At 35.8% G+C, this 25,892-nt stretch overlaps 1 long non-coding RNA gene across 4 annotated transcripts; it reads right to left on the bottom strand.

The window, feature by feature from the left end:
- Positions 1–351: 351 nt before the first annotated feature.
- On the bottom strand, positions 352–19,769 carry LOC129049596 (uncharacterized). 4 transcript variants are annotated; one of them, XR_008512821.2, is made up of 6 exons: positions 19,537–19,769; positions 13,455–14,216; positions 6,998–10,909; positions 4,267–4,504; positions 4,016–4,133; positions 352–631 (listed from the first exon to the last, which is right to left on the bottom strand). It is a non-coding gene; the product is annotated as an uncharacterized LOC129049596 (long non-coding RNA). The 4 variants fall into 4 exon arrangements; XR_010136823.1 differs by having other exon boundaries at positions 13,455–13,767; positions 19,537–19,757; XR_010136821.1 differs by having other exon boundaries at positions 6,998–11,250; positions 19,537–19,735.
- Between the last annotated feature and the right edge of the window lie 6,123 nt (positions 19,770–25,892).

Genomic DNA, 25,892 nt, shown 5'->3' with positions numbered 1-25,892 from the left:
CTCATCCCCAAAACATACCAGGTGTGTGTGCTTAAAAATCCAGTTTAGTCTAAATCATCTAGCTTGGTCCTCATTTTATACTCAACTGATTCTTTATCATAGACATTTATTAAGTGGAAAGAGAAGAGTTTGCAATGAAATGTGGACTCTTAAAGATATATGATTTTAAAAGGACCTCAAGTTTTAATCAGTTTCAACCCCATCAGTAGGTCTATTAACATGAATTTGTTCTAGTTATGCAAAATATCTCATTTTATAAAAATACTATTTTAAAAGTCCTTGTAGAATTTGTTAATGAAATAGAAGTGTTAACTCAGTTAGCTTCACCTGATAGGATTAGTCTAGACTGTAAAGCATTTGTAATTCTTTTATTTGACTTTTTCTGTACTTTCCATATTTCATTTATATTACAATATTAAGTCTTAAAGAAAATGGAGAACAATATGAAAGACCTTGCTAAATTTGATGTTGAGGTAACAATACTTTGTTTCTTCATGGGATATGATTTGTTATGCATCTTAGGATTCGTTATTCATACATTTATTTGAAAGATGTAGATATGCACACGTGTTACGTACAGGGGTGAAGGGAAGCAGCCGAGATGCACTCAGAGACATTTCGAAGCTACCAGCTAGAAATAGAGATGAGAACATATCAGAAGACATCCCTGAATTCATGGAATGACATATCTTGTTTGCTTTTTTTAAATGGCACCATATAAGTCCTTTGTATTGATTCACTAGATCTCTCTTCATTCATGGGGCAACTTTATGCCCAATCCGTGTAAATTTTACAATAAAATTAACTATCCCCAAAGCCTAAAGCAGTTATTCTCCCAAGAAGGCCACAAAAGCATCTGCAATGGCTGTTTTATAAGTGGAATAACACAGCACAATCTGTCTAGCTGATTAGGGACGACTCTGGGCCTGCACCTCATGTGTCCTGAAGTCAGGGCTCAGCTTCTGACAAAATCTCCTTCTGTCTCATTTCATTGTTCTTGTCTCGTTCCTTCACCTGTTCTTAAAATGCCATTCTCAAGTCCTAGTTTAGTTTGATTGCCTTCTTCAATTCTCTTCCTTCCTTCCCTGTCTTCTTTTATGCACAAAATTACCTATTAATCATGTACTGGGGACCAGGCACTGTGCCAGTCTGGCAATATAGAAAGGAGTAAAACCAGATGAGCTTCCTGTCTTAACCTCCTGAAATCGACAGACTAGGAAAGAGAAGATATTGGTTACATAATCACACAAGCAGATATTCAACGGCTACTGTTTGTGGTGCTGAAATGTAGCAATCTCTTGAGAGTTTAGTGAGCTCATGACCAGAGGATCTGTCTTATCCAAAGGTCAGAGAAGGCTTCCCTGATAAAGGAAGGTCATCCAAGGTAAAATCTGTGGGATGAGGAAGAGTGAGCTAAGAGGAGGGAGGAGGACCAGGTATCTAGGTGGAGGGCATATCCTATACAAGGAATTATTATAACAAGAAGAGAATAAAAGAAGGGCAATGTGGTGAGAGAGGTTTGGAGAGCCAGTCCAGGTAGGGTCTTTAAGCTGTGTGTGCTTAATTTTAGAAGTAGAAAGCCATTAATTTGATTTAAACGAAGGGTCGCAGGACTAGATCTGTGTTTTAAAGAGTCATTTTGGGAGAGTGCGGAGACTTGTGATGGGTGGATGGGGTGGATGATTCACTAGTTATTAAGCTAATGCAAACTATGTTACTTGGGGGAGAATGGAGAGAAATAGGTTCCAGAGTTGCAATTGACCCTCATTTCTGCAGTTCTCTATTTGCAAATTTGTCTATTTGATAACATGTATTTGTAACACCAAAATTCGTACTCACAATGCTTTCATAATCATTCTCAGATGTGCAAAGAGTAGCAAAAAATTTCAGTCACTAGGCATAAACATTTCCCACAGAGACTGAACCGGGGGAGTCTGTCTTCTTGTTTCAGCACTCATAAGGTAAGCAAATGTCATTTTTGTGGTCTATTTAGCACCACATTTGTCAAATTTGTGTGTTTTTGTTAGTAATTTTGGTGCTTAAAATGGCCCAAAGCATAGTGCAAAAGGGCTGTCTAGCATCCCTAAGCACAAGAAGGCTGCAGTGAGCTTTCTGGAGAAAATACACACAAAATGAGCTTCATTCAGGCATGAGTTCTAATGCTGCTGGGCGTGAGTTACATATTAATGACTCAATAATACACATTAAAAAAGAGGCCTTTAAATATAAACATACATAAAACAAAAATATTTATTGATTGGTTGGTGAAGATATTGTGACCAGAGACTCACAGGAACCTAACCTTGTATTTCCTCTAGGAACAATTGTTCTGTATTTGTTAATTTAGGGTTCATGGCAACTTTATTAAACATAACATCCATGAATAATGAGAATCAATTGTGTTTAGAATTAAAAGCAATGAGATTTTGCAAGGAATTTGCTCTCGGTGATGAAAAAGAAAACTGTAAAGAATATTTTACTTGTCTAGATTTGGCAATACATGAATATGGTAAAATTCAGTGCCAGAAAATAAAAAAGACGCAATGTCATATTAATTTATCCACTCCGAAATTCTAGAGAAAATCAACACTGTGCCACTAAGACTTTTATAAAAAATCTCATATCAAATGACTGCTCCCAAGTTTTCAGGCTAGTCTTACATGGTCAACTCCTAGCACATGCTGTGTATAATTTGTTTTTTACTGGTTTGCTATTTTATTCTATGTTGTTTTCTTCAGGTAATGCAAAGGATATCTGAACAACTGCTATGAACAAGAAATAAAATCTATGTATTAAATAGGCAGTAACTATAGAGAATGTATTTTGTGAGAGTTTAAGTCTTATTAAAATTTAATTTAAAAACTAGGATCAATGAAATAATGTGTGCAAAATGTTTAGTATGTAAGGGATGAAAGACCGTAAGTGCATAAAATATATTCTGCATGAAGTTATTGCCATTCTTACAATTTCTACAACTAATTTAAATGCATCATTTTACTTATAATACCTAGAAAGAGGAAATAGTCTATAAAATGTAGTTGATTTTTTCATTTTCTTTAAATTTTGTAATACTAGTTAATATAGAAAAATAATATTCTTCACGTTTTGTTAATTGCATTGTTAAAGACTTCTCCATTCCAGGAAATTTTTAGTTATTCTCTTTCTTAATTGTATACTTTTTAGTAAAGATTATATATTACTTTTTAATAATAATAAAGCACTGTGGTGCTTTTTTGGTACTATATATTATTTTTAAGAATAGTTCAGAACTTTAATCAGTATTTTTCAAAAGAAAAGAATTGCAAGATATGCTTACTCTTTCTGTTGTGATTGCTACACATATTTATAATTGAAAATAGAGTTATATCACGGTTATAGTTTAGAAATTGGAATTTAAAAAAATTAAGAACTTTGTTTTTCTATTTCTATGATAACAAAGTTGATTTTCATTAGTTATTGCTTTGTTGTGTTGTTACATTGTTGCATTATATTTTAAATGATATAATCTCTATTCAATATTCATGTATTTTCTCAGTGAAGAATAATACTGATATTTTAAAATTCTAATTATATCCACTTGTACATAAAATGCTAAGATATAGCTTGTGCATAATTGGATTTTAATAAATATTAATTTGATAAATAAATAGTTATACTAGAATCACACATTTCTGGGTTCTCAGCATTGTGATTTCTGGGGCCTCATAATTTTACATTTTTCTCTATTTTTTTCACAAGCTAACATATAAAAAAAATTTGTGGAATACTATCTTGACCCAAAATCATAACATTGAGAATTCCAGGATCAATAATATAAGTTACTATTTATAAACACATACATGAGTACCTAAAGAAACTAATATAGTTCTTAAAATTGTTACCTCTGGGGATCAAGACAGGATGGAGAATGGCAAAAAATTTGCTATATTTCACTCTAAGCCCTTTGGTACTATTTATTAATTTAATGATAGTGTATAACTTTAATCAATATTTTTAAAAAGAAAATAAAACCTACATTTAAGAAGGACAAGAAAATTAATAAACAGCAATGAGAGTCTGGGAAAGTCTTGATCATAAGAAAGTCTTGATTCTCTGGTTCCCGCTGCCTTCCTCCCTTTTCAGATTTTAGTAATCTGAAATAAACAAATCAATCAAAGTATCTCAGTTACCTACCTCAAGACTGGTATCTATGAGTTGTAATTAGAAGAATCGTACATAGATGGATTGCTTTCATTTATAACCAATATATAAAATCTTACTACCCACCTTCATTACATACAGGAACTTTAGCGTGTCAGTAGGTGATTTTAATATTATTTTACTTATATTTGGAACTCACTGGTAGGTGGTAAGCAAGGGAGAAATAAACCTAATTTATGCTATAAAAATCTCTCTGCTTCCTGGACGAATAGTCAACTTCATTAGGCTGGATGCAGGAACGGAAAAGTTAGGATTTTGCAATAATATAGGTCACAAGTGATGATAGCTTTGGCCAATGTTTGAGCTGGAAAGATGAAAACAATGGTTAGAATTAGGCTCTGTTTGAAGGTAGAACTAACTAAAATTGCAACATATTGGATGCAGGTTATGAGATAAAGAGAGGAATACTGCAGGGTTTTATTATTTTTGTTCTATATTTGAAATGCTTATTTTGCATACAAGAGAATATTTCGATGAGGCAGTTGTATATGCAAAAAATAAAATTCTACAGACTTTCAGAGTTCAGACTTTCAGATTTTCTCCCCATAATGGGCCATCTAAAGTATACAGAGATAGAGGGGTATATTTGTATGAAGCCTGCATCTATACATAGATGGTGCCCACAGCCATCTGACTGAACTCAGCTCAGTTACTTCAGGCACCTGTAAAAATGGTCAATTAATTTTGACTTTTGTTTAGGAATTTTGAAGGCTGATGTGAATGGAGTACTATCTAGTTGTTTTAAGATTCAAGAGTCATATCCATATTTTCAGTCCCTGCAATTTATCTTCTTAAGGCTAATGAGTGCAGTCTGTACCTCGTCAGTCTCCAATTGCCTTTTATTGGAAGAAACCTGTCAGGATGTGCCCCTCCTTTTACCCAGAGGTAACCGTGGGCAATGAAAGAGCTTGCATTAAGTTCCTCCAAGTTTGAGGTCTTGTAAATATCAGACCTCAGTTACAGAACAGACCTGGGTATATTTACTCATGTGAATTGTGTTCCCCACCACTAAGTTCTTGATAGAACAAAGACATTTCATTAATTTTAAATGCAGTAAAATTATAATAACATTCTTTTTTCCCCCTCAAATGAGCCTTTAATGCTTTGGTTTCAAATACGCCAGATTTTTTACTTTATTCTGTCATGCCTGGACTTACTGTCCAGAATATAATGACTTTCTCAATTTTTTAGAGGTTACTTTTTACATTCGAAAAGAGTTTACGGTTTTATTGCAACTTCGTACAAATGCCATTTGTTTCAAAATTCTAACAGTTATTAATTTGCTTATCAATACCATAGATATCACGGATACGTCAATTATTTAATTGATTAATGTTAATTTTTGTTGATAATTAACCAGGTGTTAAATTGAATGTTTCTTTTATAAAGCTCGATTTTAAAAAACATTCTGAACATGAATTCTCATCTTCTTAATTATGCTCAACTATTAGTCATGCTCCTTTCCCCAGTGTCTTATTAAAGGAGAGGGCATAAATTTGGAATTTACATGAAAATGGAAAAAAAATATGTATTTCTACAATTGAAAGTCCATTTTTGCATATGTAATACATAAAATATACAATGTATAACATATAAAATATTATATATATGACATATAGCATATCACATACATAACACTTTGCTCAATAGAGCAGAGTACTATTTGGAAAAATATTTATGACAGGGAGGTAAAACAGGATGATAATTTTAGAATGAACTTACACAACTGATTGGCAACCATCACTAAGTAGCCCATTTTTAGTCAGTTTCCATCAAATTATATGTAAATTGTATAAAACTTACTGTTAAAGTAGCTGAAAGAGACATGATTCCAATAGTTACACTATTGCACATTGAAAGTTGTTTTCTACTATTTAACTTATTATTCATTAACAGTAGGGAGAGGCAGATTTTAAATGAAAAGATTACATCCAACCACTTGGAACCTTAGCTGTGTTGCCATTTCTCAGGAGAATGACTGCACACAGGTACAAGTGTACACAATATAAAGAAGGACTCACAGTTCATTGGATGCAGGTGGATTTTGAAATCTATCCTGTTTTGCTTTTATCTGAAGAGCAGAAATCTGTCTATTATATCTAAAGACCCTCAAATACCAGAAGGACAATGTTACTTTAGAACATCAATACCCACTACAGAGGTTCGAGTTCTCTTCACACATTTTGTCCCATTTTTTTTTTTTTTTCCTGGAAGAACTATAGAAGTTTCCTGCTCTACACCAACCTTCAATTGTTGCACTGTTCTTTTTATAACTTTCTCTCATTTTTAACAGACTTGGTTTAATAACTCCTAACGATCTTTTGTCACAGGCACCTTGCACTCACCCAATTTATTCTCCTTTCAGTCTTAGGAATCTTTCTTTTTAAAAAAGTGTGCATTGGATGATGTCACTTCCTTACTTTATATGCTTCAGTGGCTACCATATTTTTTTTCTTTCAGTGAAAAAAATTGTAATGTACACATCCTCACAGACATAGGAGTTCAAAAGTTGCCTGGTCCTCAGAAACAACTGGCTAGGTAAAAAAGTGTACATGTGATTCTGGATAGGGGTCAGCAGCCATCTGTTCATTAAGCCATGTGTCTTTGGTTTGGCATCTGCCTCTGTGGTAGGCTGTTTACTGAGCCTTTATTTCCATCTTGACTGAGGTGGTCCACTTTGCAGTGCCTTCTGTTGTTGATGCTACTTCACTTGAGTCACAGTTCCCTGAATTTTTCTCTGGACAACCTGGCAAGCATAGAAGTGACCAGTTATTTTGACAACCACTGAAATACTGACCCTGGCTGCTACAGTGTCCCTGGTTCCTGGTCCCTTCTTCTGTGTTCCTCATGTACTCTGCTGCTCATTCTCCGTAGTCCCGACACACTCACTCTCCTTCATTTTTCAGAGCAAAGGGCTCATCATGAGCCAGATCTCAGCTGCAATTTCCAATGATGGTGCTTGTCCTCCGAGGCATACACATGTTGTTTTGCAAACCATTAAAATATAGAATAATTTACAAATTAATCTTCCTTCTTTTCTTTCTTTTTCCCTTTCTTCCTCTGTTAAGTACTATCTTGTACACATTACACACTCAATAAATGTTAAATAAATGAGTGTTATTTTATAAATTTTAATTGTGTGTGGAATTTAATTTGCTAGTATGTTATTCATAGTTGAGAAAAATATGTAATTTTCTTACTGTTGCTAAGTGTATATGTATGTCTCTGTGGGTGTGTCTTCAAAGGAGCTATGAAACATTTGGAAAATTATGCAATAATTGAAAAGTGAATTTTTCAAAATTGGCAATCATTTTTCTTTTAAGAGCTAGACAATAAATAGTTTTGTCCTTAGGGCCTGTGCAACTATTATAAAATCAACTCATTTCTGCCATTCTCATATGAAAACAGTCATAGATGATATATAAAAATATTAATCAAGGTTGTGTTTCAACAAAACTTTATTTACAAGAAAAGGTAGTGGGCCAATTTGAGCCAAGGGGAGTAGTTTGTTTAACCCTTGCCCTAAATATTTAAAATGTTAAATTAAAAAAAATTCAATGGACATAAATTTTACTGTTCACTGACAGACAACCCTGAGATTTTACTAAATGCATAAAGATCACCTAGGTTGAGACTTAAAATGGTCAAAAATCTGTTTGCTGTGACTAGACCTAGTATGATTATATCTTATTAGTAAAATCTTGTGTTCTCTAAAATTAAAGCTATGAAAATAACATACATAGGTGAGCTTATTTCAATTCATGTAATGCGGTCTAACTCTAAAGAAGACAATGAATCCATCATTATGAGGTTTCATTTACCTAATCATCTACTTGTTGGGTACAGATTTGGGCACTTAAGACCTCCAGTTAAATATTTATTTTTTGTCATTGTAGTTTAATTAAAGTATTGGTCTTGGTGACCATTTTAGATACAATTAAGTAAAACACAAAAGCAAAAGAAAATACAAATAAAACCTAAAGTAAATTTAAATAGTTAAAGCCACATAATATATATGTAAAATATATATATATAAATTTTCTTTTACTTTAGAACATTATAGTTACATACAGGTTCAAAATATTTTTTCAAAAAATTAATGTCATGGCAATCTATTTCTCCAATTACATTCCAATAAACCATCACAACATAAACTCATAGTCAAGTACACAAAGATTAGCTTTTTTTTTCTTTTTTAAGGAATAATTCAAGCTTTTGTGAGACTGTTTACTTGGCTATGGAATTGTAATCCAGATACTGTTTATGGGGAAAATAAATACAAAATTTTTAGACTGAAAACACTTCCAACCCAAATATTCCTGGTAGCTGATGTAAAAAATTGGATTAGAGGTGGAAAATATTATTGCACATATGGAATCAATTGTTACTTTTTCTCACTGCAATAGTTTCTGTACTAGGAAGCACTGATTCTCAAGAGAAACATATCATTTCTTCTCACATTGGGAAAGATGCATGGTTCAGTGCTTAAAAGCCTGAGTTCTAGAGTCAGATCTCTGGATTCAATTGGTAGGGTGACTTTGGGCAAAATTCTTAACACAATGTTTAAGTAGAAAACATTCCCTGCAACACAGTGTTTAAGCAGAAAATCAGGGGAAATCACAGCACGGTATCTACCTTAGCATTTTGTGAAGATTTAGTATAACTCACTTAGAAGGAGCGATATAAATGTTTACTTACTTGTTTTTCCTTAAAATATGATGTTGAGTGTGTTTGAGAATTAAGTCTATTGAATTGGAAAAGACTCAATTCAAAAACCGGAAACAAACTTTCCCATTGTGCACAGCTTGTGTCGGAAAAGCCCCTGCCTTCAACACATCAACTTTACAACCCTGCCCTTCAAAGTGAAGTGCTGGGACCAGCAGCCTCAACATCACCTGAAGGCTAGTTCAAAATGCAGAATCTCCTCCAGCCTCCCCTAAATCTACAGAAGCACAGTCTGCATTTTGTCAGATTCCTAGGGATTTGGGACACATTCAAGTTTGAGAAAAGGGGTTTTAGGAGAGTCACGCATATTACTAAAACCTGAGTACCCCTTTGTATCAATATCACCAAGGGACAGCATTCAAGTGCTACCTGTAAACCTGTTCAAGCCCTAGGGTAACAGCAATTGTCTGCATGGATCTTAACTCTGTCTTTGAAGAAAGGCAGCCTCACAGGGATTACAAGGAGAGTTGTGAGTGCTGCAGCTAATGTGAGAGATGGCCAATGCTTTGGAGCCTGTGGAGGGTTTGAGCAACTTATGCAAGGACAAGACAAATTCATTACTCGGCAAATCCTTTATCTCAGATAATAGATACTAATCTGTTCCTACTACTGCCATTTTCTCACTCCTCTTCTTGTTCCAAGTTGTGGATTTACAGGAATTCAGGAGTTAGGTCGTTATTCACAACACTTGTACACAAGGATGAACAATTTGTGGTTTTATTAAGTTTATATAAATATTACAGTTAAGTTGCTACCAATTCCTGACTTTGACAATTTTGACAACCAAATAAACCATTAAATACTGGAATAATATGCTTCTAATTTTTAGAATTGTTAACTAAAATAGAACTAAATTTCTAAAATAATAATAAATGTAGCTTTAATTGTTTATATTCATTGATTTAAAATATTTATGCTTATAAATAATTGTGAATATTTAAAGATAAAAAGTTTGCAAAATATACTTATTTTATCTTTTTTATTATTTACATTTGTTTTTATTTTTATGAAAATATATTATTGTTTTGTGCACTTTTTGCATTTCATTTGATTCTGCCAATTATTTTTATCAAATTAAATAAAATCTTAATAATGGAATTAGTAATATTCCTGAAGTAGAAGCATAAAATAAATCATATTGAGTAAGTATTGATAATTTTTATATCCATATCTCTATTTTCCTTCTCATCCAAACACTGCTAGGTTATCAACAGAACCCCCATATATGAGCAAATACAGTAAAATTCAGATGTGATGGCTTTATTTATTTTTTCAGTTTTGTTGTCATAAGAATGTATTTGTCAAGGGAGGAGGGCAAACCGTAATTGACTTTGTGGTGTGCTGGTCTCATGTATCCCCTTTAGATATTGACATGTAGAGTGGAATGTGGGCCTCTCTGTCCTCTTGCCTGAGGAAATGGCAGTGGCAGGCCTGCCTGAGACATTTTCCCTTGTTACTGCTTCAGCCTCCTCCTGCTGTACTTCAGCTAATCCCATCCTAGTTCCATGCGGGTTGTTTTCTTTTCAATCCATCTCATTCTGTTGCCCTGTTTTCTTTCCTCTGCCCCTACCTTGTTGTTTCATTCCTCGCTGCTCCTTCCTCTCAGTAGTCTTCATAAAAAGATTAAAGTACATTAAAATGTGAACTTTAAATACACATTGGTTGACCATGTCTTATCACATATTTTTTTTTCTGTAACCCCTGAAAAAGATTAAACCTTCTAAGGTGGCACATACCAGGTGTATTTTCATTTCAAACTGTGACTAAGTATCCACCATTTGACAAAACCAAAGTAAGCCATCAGTTGGCATGTGTAACTTTCATGTGGCTTAGCCAGAGGCTGTAAGATGATACTAGAGGATGAGATGAAATGACCTGCTGGCTCCTGAAATGAGATCCCTTCAACACAAGAGGCCAACAATCCCATCGAGAAGGCAGATGCGTCTCTTGAGATGAATCTCCTGAAGGTTCCGCAGATCAGTTTCTAAATAAAAGATTAAAAAACTTGTTCCAGTGCTTCTCCATGTGAACCCTACTACAGAGGCTGAGAAGTAGCTAGTGTGTTGGATATATTAAATCCAATGTAACATTCAAATCATGTGGAGAACTGTGCTGGTCATATAATTCTGTAAATGATTTGGGATTAATAAACCTAGTCATAGCCTGGTCACAAGTTTTTGGGTCCCTGTAAGGCCAAAATCTATGGTCTGGTGTTGACTGATGAGTTAAGTTGTACTGTTCTCTAAGACTACATATATTTTTCCACTGAGGCATCTTAGTATCCTTGGGGAGCTTACTTAAGGATGACTCAATGATTTCTTCTCTCTATAAATACAAAGAACAGTGCATTTTTAAAAAGTGTCTGCAAACTAAAGCGTGGATTATAGATCATTGAATTGGATTTATCAGTTCTGAGAGAGTGTGATGTAAGTGAAAGCATGTGGTTGTAAGGCCTGGGTTTACTACTTACTAGTCATGAAGCTTTGGGTGCAATGTTTTAACCCTATGAATCTTTATTTCTTTACCAATTAAACAGAAATAATAATAAATATTTGCCCAGCTTTATTTACAAGGCTTGGTGTGTGTAGAAATAAATTAAAACATAAAATCATTACATAAATGTCACTAACATGCTAACTCAATGTGACTAATATATTCTTTAGCACAAATGCTAAAATTCAGAGTGAATTTCCATAGAACAATTACTGTCAGTGACATATATTAGGATAAAATAACCTAGAACTTAAAGTATGATTAAAAAAAAATAACCACTACCTTTGTCTCTTGAATGTCTAATTTGGCTCCTAGGAGATAGAAAGTACTCAATATCTGCTATAAAAACAGTCTTAGATAGCAGTCAAATATCCCAAAGTCCAAAATCATACATCACTAAAATTGCTTGAGACTCATTCATTAAAATTTAAGTATAGAGTATATGCCAGACATTTAACAAGTTGCTTAAGGGACAAAGAAAAATAATCAAAATTTACAAATAACATTTGCAAGGGCTGGAAGTGAAATATTCCAGGAACATATAAGTTGGATTTTTCCCCAGATTTTTGAGAAGGTGAAGGGTCAGGAATGGCTTCTTGAAGGACATTATGACTCTTCTTAGTGTTAATGTGCAATGTTTGACATATGTCATGTGAGACGGATGGGCTGAGACAGCTTTTTAGTAGGCCAGTGTGTACGAGGACCAGAAGGAAGAAAGACAGAGGTAGATATGAGGTAATTCAGAGTGTAGTATGCATTGCTGCTTAAAAGGAATATCCAACATTAACATTAGTGAGATGCATATTCACACACTAACACACACACACACACCTATACCCTACTGATTCTGTTTCTGTGAAGAATCTATCTGAATATGGCTGAAAATAGTTTTTAGAGAGATATCTGTGCTAGATAAGGGTTCAGGAGGCAGGAAGATCACTTGGGGACAGGTGTTTGAGACCAGCTTGGGCAATATACTGAGACCTCATTTTAAAAAAAACAAAATAGCCAGGTGTGGTGGTGTGCAATTGCAATTTCAGCTAATTAGAAGGCTGAGGTGAGAGGATCACTTGACCCCAGGAATTTGAGGCTGCAGTGAGCCATGATCACACTTGCTGCACTCCAGCCTGGGCAACGTATAGAGACCCTGTCTCTAAAAGAAAAAACAAAAAGACATGGGAGATTGCTGAAGCTGGGACAGTGGATGAGATAACCCAGGAAGACTCTGGGTTTAAAGAAGAAGGAAGGACTAGGAATCCTATGAAACTCCAAGATTTATGCACGAGTAGACAAAACAGTATTAGGCAGTAAAGGAAATGTAGGGAAACAAAAAAAATCCTATTTTTGCAGCTCTAGTCCGATGTGGAAATTCTGTCTCTTTGATTATGTTCTAGTCCTACATTTTTGTCTTACCAAAAATGCTAGACATTTATTCTAAACTTAAGATTGTCTATTTATGTCCATAATATAACTGGAGGTTAGGAATTGTCACAGCTAAAATTATTCAACATGAATTTTCTTATAAATTATAATTTAAGAAAAACAATCAACTCAAGGTATATATATTTAAAAGGAATAATTGCTTTAGGTTATACAATATTATTTTAAAGATTTATTCACATGCGCCTATATGCTACTGAGGAAACAATGTGTTAAAATTCCTTCTGAAATTGCAATATGATTATTTTACATAATATGATCTCAGGTTGTAAAGGATGGAAAAAGATAACATCTGTGGTAAATAATCATTTCCATAAACCATCTAGTAAGTGCCAAAATGCTTATATGGCAAAGTAAGAAATCAAAGAAATTTACTTTCTTGCTAATTCTTTGTTACGCACGCATCTTCCTCTCAGCTCCACGTAATATTTTCTTGGGTGTTTTGTCAGTTCTTTCAGTTCCAGATTGAAGGTTGTCAGTTCCTAAATCCCCTCATAATTCAAATTGTACTAATTCAGTAACCATATATAAGCTTTTGGCTTCAAATACAGAAAACCTGAGTGGAATGGTCTTACTTTTATTGTAAGCTTTATTACCTTTTATAACAAGAAACCTGGACGGAGGCGATTCCAGAGTTGGCTAATTCAGTCTCCACGGCAGCATCAAGAACACAAGCTCTTCCCTCAGCATCCTTCTCACATGTTGGCAAGGTCCTTAGCAATTAGGAAGAGGTATTTAAAGCAGGTCTCTTTATCAGATAGTAAAGGTGGCCTCACAGTTTGGGCGTCACAAGAAGAAAGATCCATCTTCCTTCTTGTTCACTTTATTAACTGTGTGGGATCTTCTTTAGAAGATCCCAGGAGAATTCTCTCATAGCCCGCTGATCAGAGTTGTGTGATATGCCCGTTCCTAAACGAATTACATACGTTGACAGAGTTGGCTGATATATACCAGTATTTGCCCTTTACAGGTAGAGACAGAGCCAGGAAATACACCTGAACCCTAACACTTCAACAGAGCAGGGGCAAAATGAGAAGAATGCATTTTTAATTAGAATCTACATTATTAGCCATCTCTTTTTATTTTTCTTCTTCTGCATGTAGACTGGAGCAGTTCAAATCTTTCATTTCCTAACCTTAAATGTTTCTGAGATTAAATCAAATTCTAGTCAAATTTTGCTCTATTGGTCACTACATCTCTTCATAATATTTCTTTCAGCTGCACATTTTTAAACATGATATTCACTCGACTTAGAGTCTGATGGATCTCACATTTCAAATTTCCTGAAGATGTTCACATTTTTGGACAACAGCACATTTTTAGGACACTTTACTGCGTGAATTACTTCATTCAGATCACTTTTTCAGCAAAAAAAAAAAAAAAAAAAAAAAAAAAAAAAGATGTAGGGTTAGTAGAATATGTCCACTCTATACTAAGGATTTGTATTTTGAATGGACAGAATTTGTCAAACGGGAAAAAGTGAAGTCATTATGAAATAGACTATTTAATGCCTGTCTGAAAAGGTTTGTTTTGCTATTACCTTAATGATGAGTCCACAGTGAATGACAATGAGTACATTTTTAAACATAATTTTGCTTCTTAATAAAGAGATTCTTACTAACGAGGTTCTTAAATTTTAGTTATAGTCCCATATTCATTTTTAAAAATATGCATTGCATGACAGAGTGAAAATATTATACCCTTAATATAATAAATAGGACCTTTTTGTCCTCTCTCATTTGGACATGTCATGGAATTTTGCTACTACTGCTATTAAGTGTGAATATATCTATTAGACACTTATTCATAGAATAACTGCTAGGTTTTAAATTGGTAGCCATTATAGGATGCAAAGCTCTATGAAAACATTCCAGAAATACTATTTCATTTGAAACAATAATAATATGAAGCCATCTTTCTTAGTTTGACAAATGCAGTTTGGTTTCTTCAACATTTCTTCTTTTTTCTTTATTTTTTTTTGAGACAGATTCTCGCTCTGTCGCCCAGGCTGGAATGCAGTGGTGCGATCTCGGCTCACTGCAAACTCCGCCTCCCGGGTTCACGCCATTCTCCTGCCTTAGCCTCCCGAGTAGCTGGGACTACAGGCTCCCACCACCACATCCGGCTAATTTTTTGTATTTTTAGTAGAGACGGGGTTTCACCATGTTAGCCAGGATGGTCTCGATCTCCTGACCTCGTGATCCGCCCGCCTCGGTCTCCCAAAGTGCTGGGATTACAAGCGTGAGCCACTGTGCCCAGCCGGTTTCTTCAATATTTCTACTCTCAACCACCATGTCCCTGAAGTACAGTCACATAGAACCTCACTCTGAGATGTGCAGATTCTGCCATAAGTCAATGGTTTCCTTTGTTCTGCATACATGGAAAGTACATGGCTCTTCACATTCCCAAAAATACCATGTCCCTGTCACCCCAACTGCAGAAGCACATTCATGCCCCCTAAACCCACAGCTGAAATTTCCTCCCTCTTTCTCCATCTCTTGAGATGTGCAGATTCTGCCATAAGTCAGTGGTTTCCTTTGTTCTGCATACATGGAAAGTACATGGCTCTTCACATTCCCAAAAATACCATGTCCCTGTCACCCCAACTGCAGAAGCACATTCATGCCCCCTAAACCCACAGCTGAAATTTCCTCCCTCTTTCTCCATCTCTTCCCCCACAGCACAGACACCAAGCCACCTTATCTATAAATAATTCCCGGACTCCGCTCCTCACGGTGGTGTTCTGGGATACCATTCCCTGCGTGTTCACATCAATTTATTCCAGGCTGAAAATGCTCCATATTAAATCTAATTTTTCCACCCTCTGACCAAAAACAGTTTTCCTTCCAAGTCTTTCAATTATGACCATATTAACCCTTAAACATCTTAAAAACTTCAGTCTCTTGAGGATTCTACATTTTTATGAAATATCTAGACACTTCCTGTCTTTATTTCTTCCCATATATATCAAATATTTTATTATCCCTCGCTTGAAACAGCCTTTAGTTTCTCTCTAGAACTCAGTCTTGAGAAAAATACCATCTCTGAATCAAACCAATTGTTCAGCTTCTTTTGTTGCTTATACTTTAGATATTAATTTTCTGTGAAAAATCATATATTAATATATTATTAATTTCTCCTTTCTAATTCTAAGCAAGGCCCCAAGAAAACACTGAATGCTCTCCCTCCTCTCCGGGCTAAGATAGTAAATTAGAAATGACATCACATCCTGGGCAAAATGGTGAATATAAGCTCATGTTAAAGATCTAAAAAATGCATGGATGATGATGACTACCATATCTTCATTTAATTTTCCTCTCTGGCTCCTGAACAACCCGATGGATGCTGGAGAGTGACAGTGGAATGGCTAGAGCTCAATCAAGAGGTCCTTGATTTGACAAATGAGTTACTTTCCATCCTAATCAAGAAAGAGGATCTGAAAAATGTCTCATTTGTATGGGAAAAAAAAAAACAATCCATGCTTAATATAATGCCTTAACACTATGTTAACTCCTTTTATAGTCTGAAAAGATCTGGACTACATGAACACCATTGCAGAACACCAAGTACTGATTATATAATGCCAATCAGGCAAGATGTGTATGAGTTGGCATGTATGATGGAAGCCTTGCTGAAAAGTGTGTTTTGTAGAGCCTGGAAAGTAAAAATTTTCTGGATCCCAAGGTCAGGGGCATGCAAGGACATTGCCATTAAAGGTAAAGATTGATTGTTGTATTTTTAATCTACTTCCACATAGAAGAAAAGACTGTATTACTTCTAGGGTCCTAGAAGCAATTAAGTCAACATCTAAGAATGCTGATTTAGATGATAAGCCAGGTGAAATTCAAAGTCTGATTGTCCTGAGCAGGTTTCTGAGAAAAAAAAGGAGTGGCCTTATGACCTGCTTCATGGGCTGTACGATCTACAGACTCTATGGTAATGAATGTGACAATGTTGAACAAAAATGCAGTCTGGAGTTTGTGGCAAGTCTGAAGAGGAGAACCTCAATGTAGACACTAGTTTTCTGGAGCAAGGCTAAGCAACCTATAGCAGAAAACTACATGATTTTGGGAAAAAAAAGTATGCTACTGAAACTTGGTAAAGACTGGACACTCAGCCATGGATATCAAGTGACCAGGCATCCAGAACAACTTATCCTGAGCAATTCCGGCACTGCAGCCTTCTCTGGCCCTGCAGGTAACAAAGACGGTAGGCATAGCGGCAGTTTATTTGCAAGATAGAAATGGAACATCTAGAATTAAGTGGGCCAAGAGGACATACACAAATGTATGAGATGATAGCCTAGACCTTCATTTCTCCCATCTGTTTGACCAGTACCTCACCTTGAAATCATACCTGTCATCGTATGGGATGTTTCTATACCAACTGAAGAAGGAGGGAAAATCCAGCCTCACATAATGGAAAGGTTGAGTTGGTGTAACGTAAACTCAGAAAATGGATGGGAAATGCATTTCAGCTACATTTATGGATGAACTTGAAATATAGTAGCAAGGAAAAAAATTCTCAGTGCACAATGTTATGGACAGTGTACTTGCTCATCATAGGGAATGAAAAGAAACCCTAGGTTAGGGTATATATTGATTCATGAGAATTGACCAATGGTCTGTCTGGCTGATAGGTGCCAAAAAGGAAAAAGGCTGGAAGATATAAGTCAAAATTATATGAGTTAAAGGCATGTGAAAGAATATATGAATTGAGAGGAAGTGCGAAAAACATTGTATCTCATGTTAAGATCCCTAAGAAAGCATGTGGCATGAAAGTGGCAACAAATAACCAGATAGACAAAGTGACTTATCCAGTTGATGTTAATCAGCTTTTGTTCACAGCCACCCCAGTGCTGGCATAAGGGGCCAATATACAAAGTGGCCACAGTGGTAGATATAAGAGTTCTGCATGGGCTCAACCACATGGGCTCTCACATATGAAGGCTGATCTAGCTACTCCTGCTTCTTTACATCCAATGTGCCAGCAGCAGAGACCAACACACTATTGCATGGGGAGATCTGGGCCACTGGGTAACAAATCAACTCCATTGGGTTCCTTCATGTCTGTAATAAACAGAAATTTGTTCTCATAGGAATAGACATCTGTTCTGGGTATGGGATCCCCTTTTCAGTCCACAGGACCTCAGCCACTGTTCAGAAGATTGTAGAATGCATGATCCATAGTCATAACATCACATACAACATATCATGTTTTCGTTTGCTATTTATACACCAAACAACTCTAAGCATGAGATACACTGGTTGCATCACCTGTACACCATGATAGAGACTGGAATGACCTGCTGAAGGTACCACTAAAACATTCAGTCAGAGGCAATATCCTATGATGGGGACACCATTCTCCAACATGCATTACATCAAATATACCTGCATAATTTTTATGCAGGTATATTCCCACTAAGAAGAGTAGCTGGGCCTGAGGACCAAGGAATAGAAGCAAAAGTGGCCCTGCTTACAAGCACTTTGATTTGTCCTTGTTACTTTAGCTGTGAGCTCTGTAGTGGTGGAGATACTATCCCCAGATTGCAGGAGGTGATTCTGTCTCTGAGTAATAGAGCAAAGTTTTCATTGAAGTATACCTACAGATGTTACCTGGGAATGTTGACACCTGGTGTCTAGGTGCCAGTGGGCAAGAAGAGGAGTCATGATCTTGTCAGTGGCAATTGACCACGGTCAGCAGGAGAAGGTTTGGTTGCTATTAGAGAGTGTAGATGGATAAAAATATGTACGAAACTCAGGAAACCCTCTTGAATAGACTCAGACATTTTAGGAATGAGGGATTGAGTTACACCATCATGTAAGCCACCTGGATTAAGAGGGTTGATATCTTTGAGCAAAGGAAACTTAGAATGAATAGTAGAGGGGGAAATCAATGAGAAATAGTTACATCCCTAAGAGCAAAGTGAACACCTCCCTCTTTCAAGCCCCATTCTTCTAGCAGGAAGAAAGGCTCATCATGGCCCTGGGGGAGTTGCTCCCCAAATTCTATAGGGAAGTAGATAAAATACCCCAAGGAAAGGAGTGCGGAATCCATGTATGTTCACTACTTATATTCCCCCTCCCCCAAAAAAGACTTTGCCCCACTTTGAGGAGCATGGGTAGCTGTTTGCTTCTTTAAGGTTTTTCTCAGCTTTCCAGTCAAGGCCACACTCATCTCAGGGCAGACTTTAGTCAACATCTGAGCAAGGTGAGAATACGAGGTTCTAGCTATTTCCACCTCATGCATATTTTCTCTCCGAATCAGATCTCCCTCCTGGTCTATCATACTTTGTTATGTCTGCACACCTGCTGTTGTCTTGCTGACTGTCCTTTCCAATCGTTCTCCCTTTCTTTTTCTTTTCCAGGTGTTACACCCCAGTGAACTTTTAGTGCTAGCTTCCGTCTCAGCATCTGCTTCCCAGAGAAACCAAAGAGAATGATCTCTTATCCTATCAAGGATCATTTTACCTCCTTCTCACCAAATGTTACAGTAAGTAAGGCTGCATGATAAACCACCCCCAAAACTTAGTGGCTTAGAATAACAATATTTATTTTGCTCATGAATATGTAGTAAGGGCAAAGATTTGATGGTGACAGCTCATTTTTACTCCACTCTATCTAAGGTGATGTGGATTGAAGGCCAATGAACAGAATTATCTGAAGGTTTGCTTACCTATCTGGTGCCTGGTCTGAAAAGACTTGAATATCTGAGAGCTGGATGGTGGCTCCTTGGAAATCTCTCTCTTTCCGGTAGCTGCCATGGACACTGAGCTTCAATTATGCTGTAATTTTACACAGACGCTTGAGTCTCCAAATGTGCACATGTTGAGAGAGAGAGAGAGAGAGAGAGAGAAAGAGAGAGGGAGACAGCTGTTGTGTTGCCTTTTATGACCTAGCCTCTTACATCACAGTATCACTTCTGCTGTTCTCACAAGTCCATGTAGTTCGAGGAAAAGGAACAGGACTCTGTGTCTCAACAGAGAAAAGTCAACAACTCTTTCAAAGAACAGTATATGCTATGGGATACATTATCATGGCCATCTTTGGAAAATATATCAGTTTCACCAAAGAAAAGAAATTTCCTCATATTCTTTTTATTAAAATAATCAGCTATACCTATATTCTTATGATACTTCTTTCCTGTAATAAGGGGAATAGAAAATGTGCACCTCCTCCCTGTGTTCCAGGTCTTCTGTTTTCTTACCTTCTTGGTAGTTCTTTCTCTATAATTTATCTCTTTTTGTACATAGCTCATCTCTTGAAATCGTTCTTTCTAATATAATCATCCCTTACACATTTTTTCAAATCACATTTTTCCATTTTCAAACCAAAACAAAAATCACTCACAAAAAATCTCTATTATGACCCTAGATCTCCCTCATCCTTTCTAACTTCTTTCTAACTCTTTACAACCAAATATTTTCAAAGTGTTGTCTATACTAACAATATATTCACATGCCTTCCACATATTACTCAAATTACTACCTTTTCAGGATTCTCATTGCACCATTCTCATTAAATCTTCTTTAAAAAATATTAACACAACTTTTATGAAGCCATTTTCAACATCTTTTTCAAATAATCAAATTTGTCTTGTCTTGGGCTTTTGATACTTTTGGCTTTTTCTTTAGGGAATTTCTTTTTTCTGGTCCTTTTCTGGCTTTTCTCTTTGCTCTGTGACCACTTGTTTATGTGCCTTCCCTCTTTCTCTATTTTAAATGACAATTTTCATCATGTTTCTTTCTCTTTCCCCAGTGGAACTAATAGAGTTTGCTGTTCTGGATGAATTTTCAATTTTCACATAAAAGAAGACAGTAGAATGGTGGTTTTCGTGTTTTTTCGCTAGTCCCTTTCTTCTTTTCAATTTAGAGTCTTCCCTCAATGATTTCAAGTAATATTATGTTTTCACTTGCTGTTCATAAGCTGAAGAACTCCATGATCTGTATCCCCAGCCCAAATCCCTACTGAGTTATGTTTTCCAAAACGCCTTCTTTATGTCCCATTGCATCATTATCTAACCCTAATATTGTACTGATTAAACTAAGTAATTAACAGTGGGCGTGTTTCTCCTTACCTGTCTATATGATGTTCTAAGCCAGCCTCGGATAATTCCCATTTTTTGTTTTTGACTGCATTAAACATCCATGTTCTGGATGAGTATCCTGACTTCCACCCTGAAACAGCTTATTAAATCAAAGGCAGACATCTAAATCAAGTCTTTTTCATAGGGTTTGACTCAAAAGATGAACTGTACCAATCAAATTCTAGCTCAGGATATTTTTTTACTAAAGTCACACAAAATGAAGGTTCTGTATTCACAATAACAATATTTATTTATTAAATAAAAGAATTAGTGCTTTAAGAGCCATGGATTTCAATGATTTATAGGTATATTTAAGCTTTCTTTCAATTCTCCAAATTAGTTTTTGATGTCCCAAGATAGTTGAAATGCACTTATATTTCTGGCCAGTTACCATTCATGGGTGATATGGTTTGGCTCTGTGTCCCCACCTAAATCTCATCTCAAACTCTAATCCCCATAATCCCCATATGTCGAGGGCGGGACCTGGTGGGAGGTGATTGAATCATGGAGGCCATTTCCCCTTTCCTGTTCTCGGGATAGTGAGTGAGTTCTCACCAGATCTGATGGTTAAATAAGGGGCTTTTCTCCATTTGCTCCTTCACTCTCTCTCGCTTGCCACCATGTAAGACGTTCTTTGCTTCTTTCTGGCCTTCTGTCATGATTGTAAGCTTCCTGAGGCCTCCCCAGCCATGTGGAAATGTGAATCAAATAAACTTATTTCCTTTATAAATGACCCAGTCTCATGTATGTCTTTATAGCAGTGTGAGAATGGACTAATGCAGTGGGCATTTTTGTTTCCTCTGAATCTGTCCCTGTTTACTGGGTATCATCATCTCCATTGAGCAGTCCCAAAGGAAATAATGGTAGCTACCAGGCGTTGCTTGTTTTGTATGCTTAGTATTTCCAATTACGTTGGTGCTCTTTGATATGCATTAGGGGGCACATTAAACAACAGAGCCTGAAGTACAAGAAATGTTTTCAGATAAGACTAATATTTTATGTGAACTCTCTTATTAACAAGGATCTTATTCAAGTAAACTTAGTGTATAGAATGCATTCTTTTGGAATAGGAAAATAGATCTTGTAGGATTACAGTTCTCACAAATTATTCAGATAAACTTCACAGCAACTGGAACAGGATGCAAATCAATCCTGGGGAGATTGGAATATTCATTCTTGCTCTTGAATCTGCTTCTTCCTGCATCAATTCATTTTATAACTCCTTACTATGTATCTTATATTTATGTTTTCTTTACTCACAGTTTCTGCTTCTTTCTTGCTTCTCTCTTTGTAACCAATTTAAGTATTTTCACAGTTTAGCTTGCTGCAACTCCTTTCCTTGATTAACCCATTTATGCTAGAGGTTGCAATTTTTATATGTATGTATGCAATTTTGACGATGACCTTGAACAGCAGGACATAAACAACTCCCACAAACTTAGTGTTCCAATAATGGAAACTAGGCATAAATGGGTTTAATAGTTTTCCGTTCATATTCGTTTTTTATTGTTATTATACTTTAAGTTCTAGGGCACATGTGCACAATGTGCAGGTTTGTTACATAGGTATACATGTGCCATGTTGGTTTGCTGCACCCATCAACTCGACATTTACATTAGGTATTTCTCCTAATGCTATCCCTCCCCCAGCCCCCCACCCCCCGACAGGTCCCGGTGTGTCACGTTCCCCGCCCTGTGTCCAAGTGTTCTCACTGTTCAATTCCCACCTATGAGTGAGAACATGCAGTGTTTCCTTTTCTGTCCTTGTGATAGTTTGCTGAGAATGACAGTTTCCAGTTTCATCCATGTCCCTGCAAAGGACATGAACTCATCATTTTTTATGGCTGCATAGTATTCCATGGTGTATATGTGCCACATTTTCTTAATCCAGCCTATCATTGATGGCCATTTGGGTTGGTTCCAAGTCTTTGCTACTGTGAATAGTGCTGCAATAAACATACGTGTGCATGTGTCTTTATAGCAGCATGATTTATAATCCTTTGGGTATATACCCAGTAATGCGATCACCGGGTCAAATGGTATTTCTAGTTCTAGATCCTTGAGGAATCGCCAAACTGTCCTCCACAATGGTTAAACTGATTTACACTCCCACGAACAGTGTAAAAGTGTTCCTATTTCTCCACATCCTCTCTAGCATCTATTGTTTCCTGACTTTTTAATGATCACCATTCTAACTGATGTGAGATGTTATCCCATTGTAGTTTTGATTTGCATTTCTCTGATGACCCGGTGATGATGAGCATTTTTTCACGTCTGTTGGCTTCATAAATGTCTTATTTTGAGAAGTGTCAGTTCATATCCTTTGCCCACTTTTTGATGGGGTCATTTTTTTTTTCTTGTAAATTTGTTTAAGTTCTTCGTAGATTCTGGATATTAGCCCTTTGTCAGATGGGTAGATTGCAAAAATTTTCTCCCATTCTGTAGGTTGCCTGTTCACTCTGATGAAACCAAACCTAACTGGAAGCAATAGCATGTCTCAAGAAGCCGCCCGTCAGGCTGATTTAATTGCCATCATCTCTCTGTTCCTAGGATGCTTCACTCTCATGTCTATTATCATCTAGTTAGTTATATAATTATCTTTCTTGTTCTGTCAACTGAGTGGAAAAGGGACATTTTTCACCACTGATTTCTAGGATCAATCACTCTGCTTGGGGCACAGTGGTCACAACTACATTATTCTGAATAAATAATTGAATAAATCCAAGAATGCATGCATGCACGAGTGTGCTGACACCATACTTGTTCTCATAAATGACAGAAAAATGGGAAAGAGAACATGATATGAATTGGAAAAGCTTGCAAAGAATGTTACGTCCTCTGATAATTTCATGGGGCAGTAAAGTGAATTTTAAAAAGTTCAGAATGTAGAGATGATTTTTCATTATCTTCTCCTGAGAAGTAAGATAAGTAAAATGTCCTTCATTCCTCATTCCTAACCTAAATTAGGAGGTTAAATTTTTGTATCTTCTGTGATTCTGAGAATCCCTGGGCCCCAGCGTGTATATGCTACACCTTAGCAATAGGACGTGGAGCTGTTTTCTTGGTAGAGAAGGAAGATGGGCTACAGGCATCCTGGAGAGGCTGGTATGCTCATCTCACTCCTCTGCCCTGTGGCCATTTTCGTCGATTCCCAGCCAGGTCGTTGCAAAGGACTTTGTATCCAGACCCACACTGTATGAGAAAGGAGGGCACATTGCTCACCTAGAGTGCATTTATTATTATAATTATGATTTCTCTAAATTTATAGAGACACACCGTCTTAATAGTTATTAAAATGGGAAGTCTCAGACAAGGATACAAAATAATAACCAACCTAATGTATCTTAATAAATGTTGTAACTGATTTTCAGAGATACAATTATTAAATGCATCTAACTCATCTGGATAAAAAGCTTTTAGAGGTATAGAACTTACCTTCCTGGTTCTAACTTACTTCTTCTGTTTAACTGTTCTTGCTAAATATGTCCCTATTTATAGCCTGCCAAATAGAAACTGTCCGTGGTCGTCTTATCTTCATTACATGATAAACTAACCCTAAGTCATCTTTCTGTAACATGGTTTTTGTAATCTTTACAGTAACTTTTGGCATGGTAAATTAGACCATGTTTTTATTGTTCTAAGAAAAACTGAGTTAATTTTACAGACACAAATACGGAAACTTTATAGATAAACAGTTCAGAGAATGAGCTATTTCTATTTGGGCTACTGAAAAAATGGCACTTAAGGAAAATACCATTCAGATAAAGAATAAATGCTCATTTCAAAATTTGTCTTAGATTTGAGGCATGCTATTCCTGTGTACTGAAAAGCTTCTGTTAGTTAAAACAGTGAAACTTGTTTCCCATTTCCAACAGCTAGTTATTTCTTATGGTCTAAAGTTGAATTTTTTTCAAGTTATAATTGTTATTTATGAAGTTGTCAGAGGTGTTAATAAGGAGACATCAATAAAATTCCTGTCTGAAATCGAATACTTAGCAGACTAATGGTTGAGTAGCAGCAAACACATTCAACTGGACTAAGTTAAAAAATATGCTGAAGTTCCTTCCCTCAATTAAGGATACAGAACACCCAAGGCTTAAGGTGGGATTACAAAATTTATACTTCTATGCCAAGACCAACTCTAATGCAGGATCCAGAGTTTTGCTAAAGTATGTCTTGTTGTAGAAAAGGAACATGCAAAGGCTTCACTACAACTCACTCAAAGGTTAATGTTTCTTTTTGCTGTTGTTATATTGGTAGTATAAATTTGCTTGATTTCCCCTGTGTGTGTGTGTATATATATATATATATGTGTGTATATATATGTATATATATGTGTATATATATGTATATATGTGTATATATGTATATATACGTGTATATATATACACGTATATATGTATATATACGTGTATATATATATACACGTATATATGTATATATACGTGTATATATATATACACGTATATATGTATATATACGTGTATATATATATACACGTATATATGTATATATACGTGTATATATATATACACGTATATATGTATATATACGTGTATATATGTATATATACGTGTATATATATACGTGTATATATGTATATATGTATATGTATATATACATATATATATATATACGTGTGTATATATATATATACGTATATATATATATATATGGGGAAATTAAGACACATCTATGTATAGATGTGTCTTAATTTCAACCAGAAGCTGTATGAATGTGTGTTTGTATTTTTCTGGGCTGTAAAGGAGTAAGAGTATATATGTGTATGAGGCTCATGAATTATAGTAGTTTTAAATAAATTGTTTACATTATGGAAAATGAGTATTTGGGCAACATCCAGCTGTGAGCAGTTTCTACAATCACAGCTTAGTGACCACACTACGTGGTTGATAGAAGGGACGTGGTGGCATCGCCGTAGCCATTGTG

This window comes from Pongo abelii, chromosome 14 (assembly GCF_028885655.2).
Source record: "Pongo abelii isolate AG06213 chromosome 14, NHGRI_mPonAbe1-v2.0_pri, whole genome shotgun sequence".
Lineage (NCBI taxonomy): Eukaryota > Metazoa > Chordata > Mammalia > Primates > Hominidae > Pongo > Pongo abelii.
This window is presented reverse-complemented; position numbering and strand designations above follow the sequence as displayed.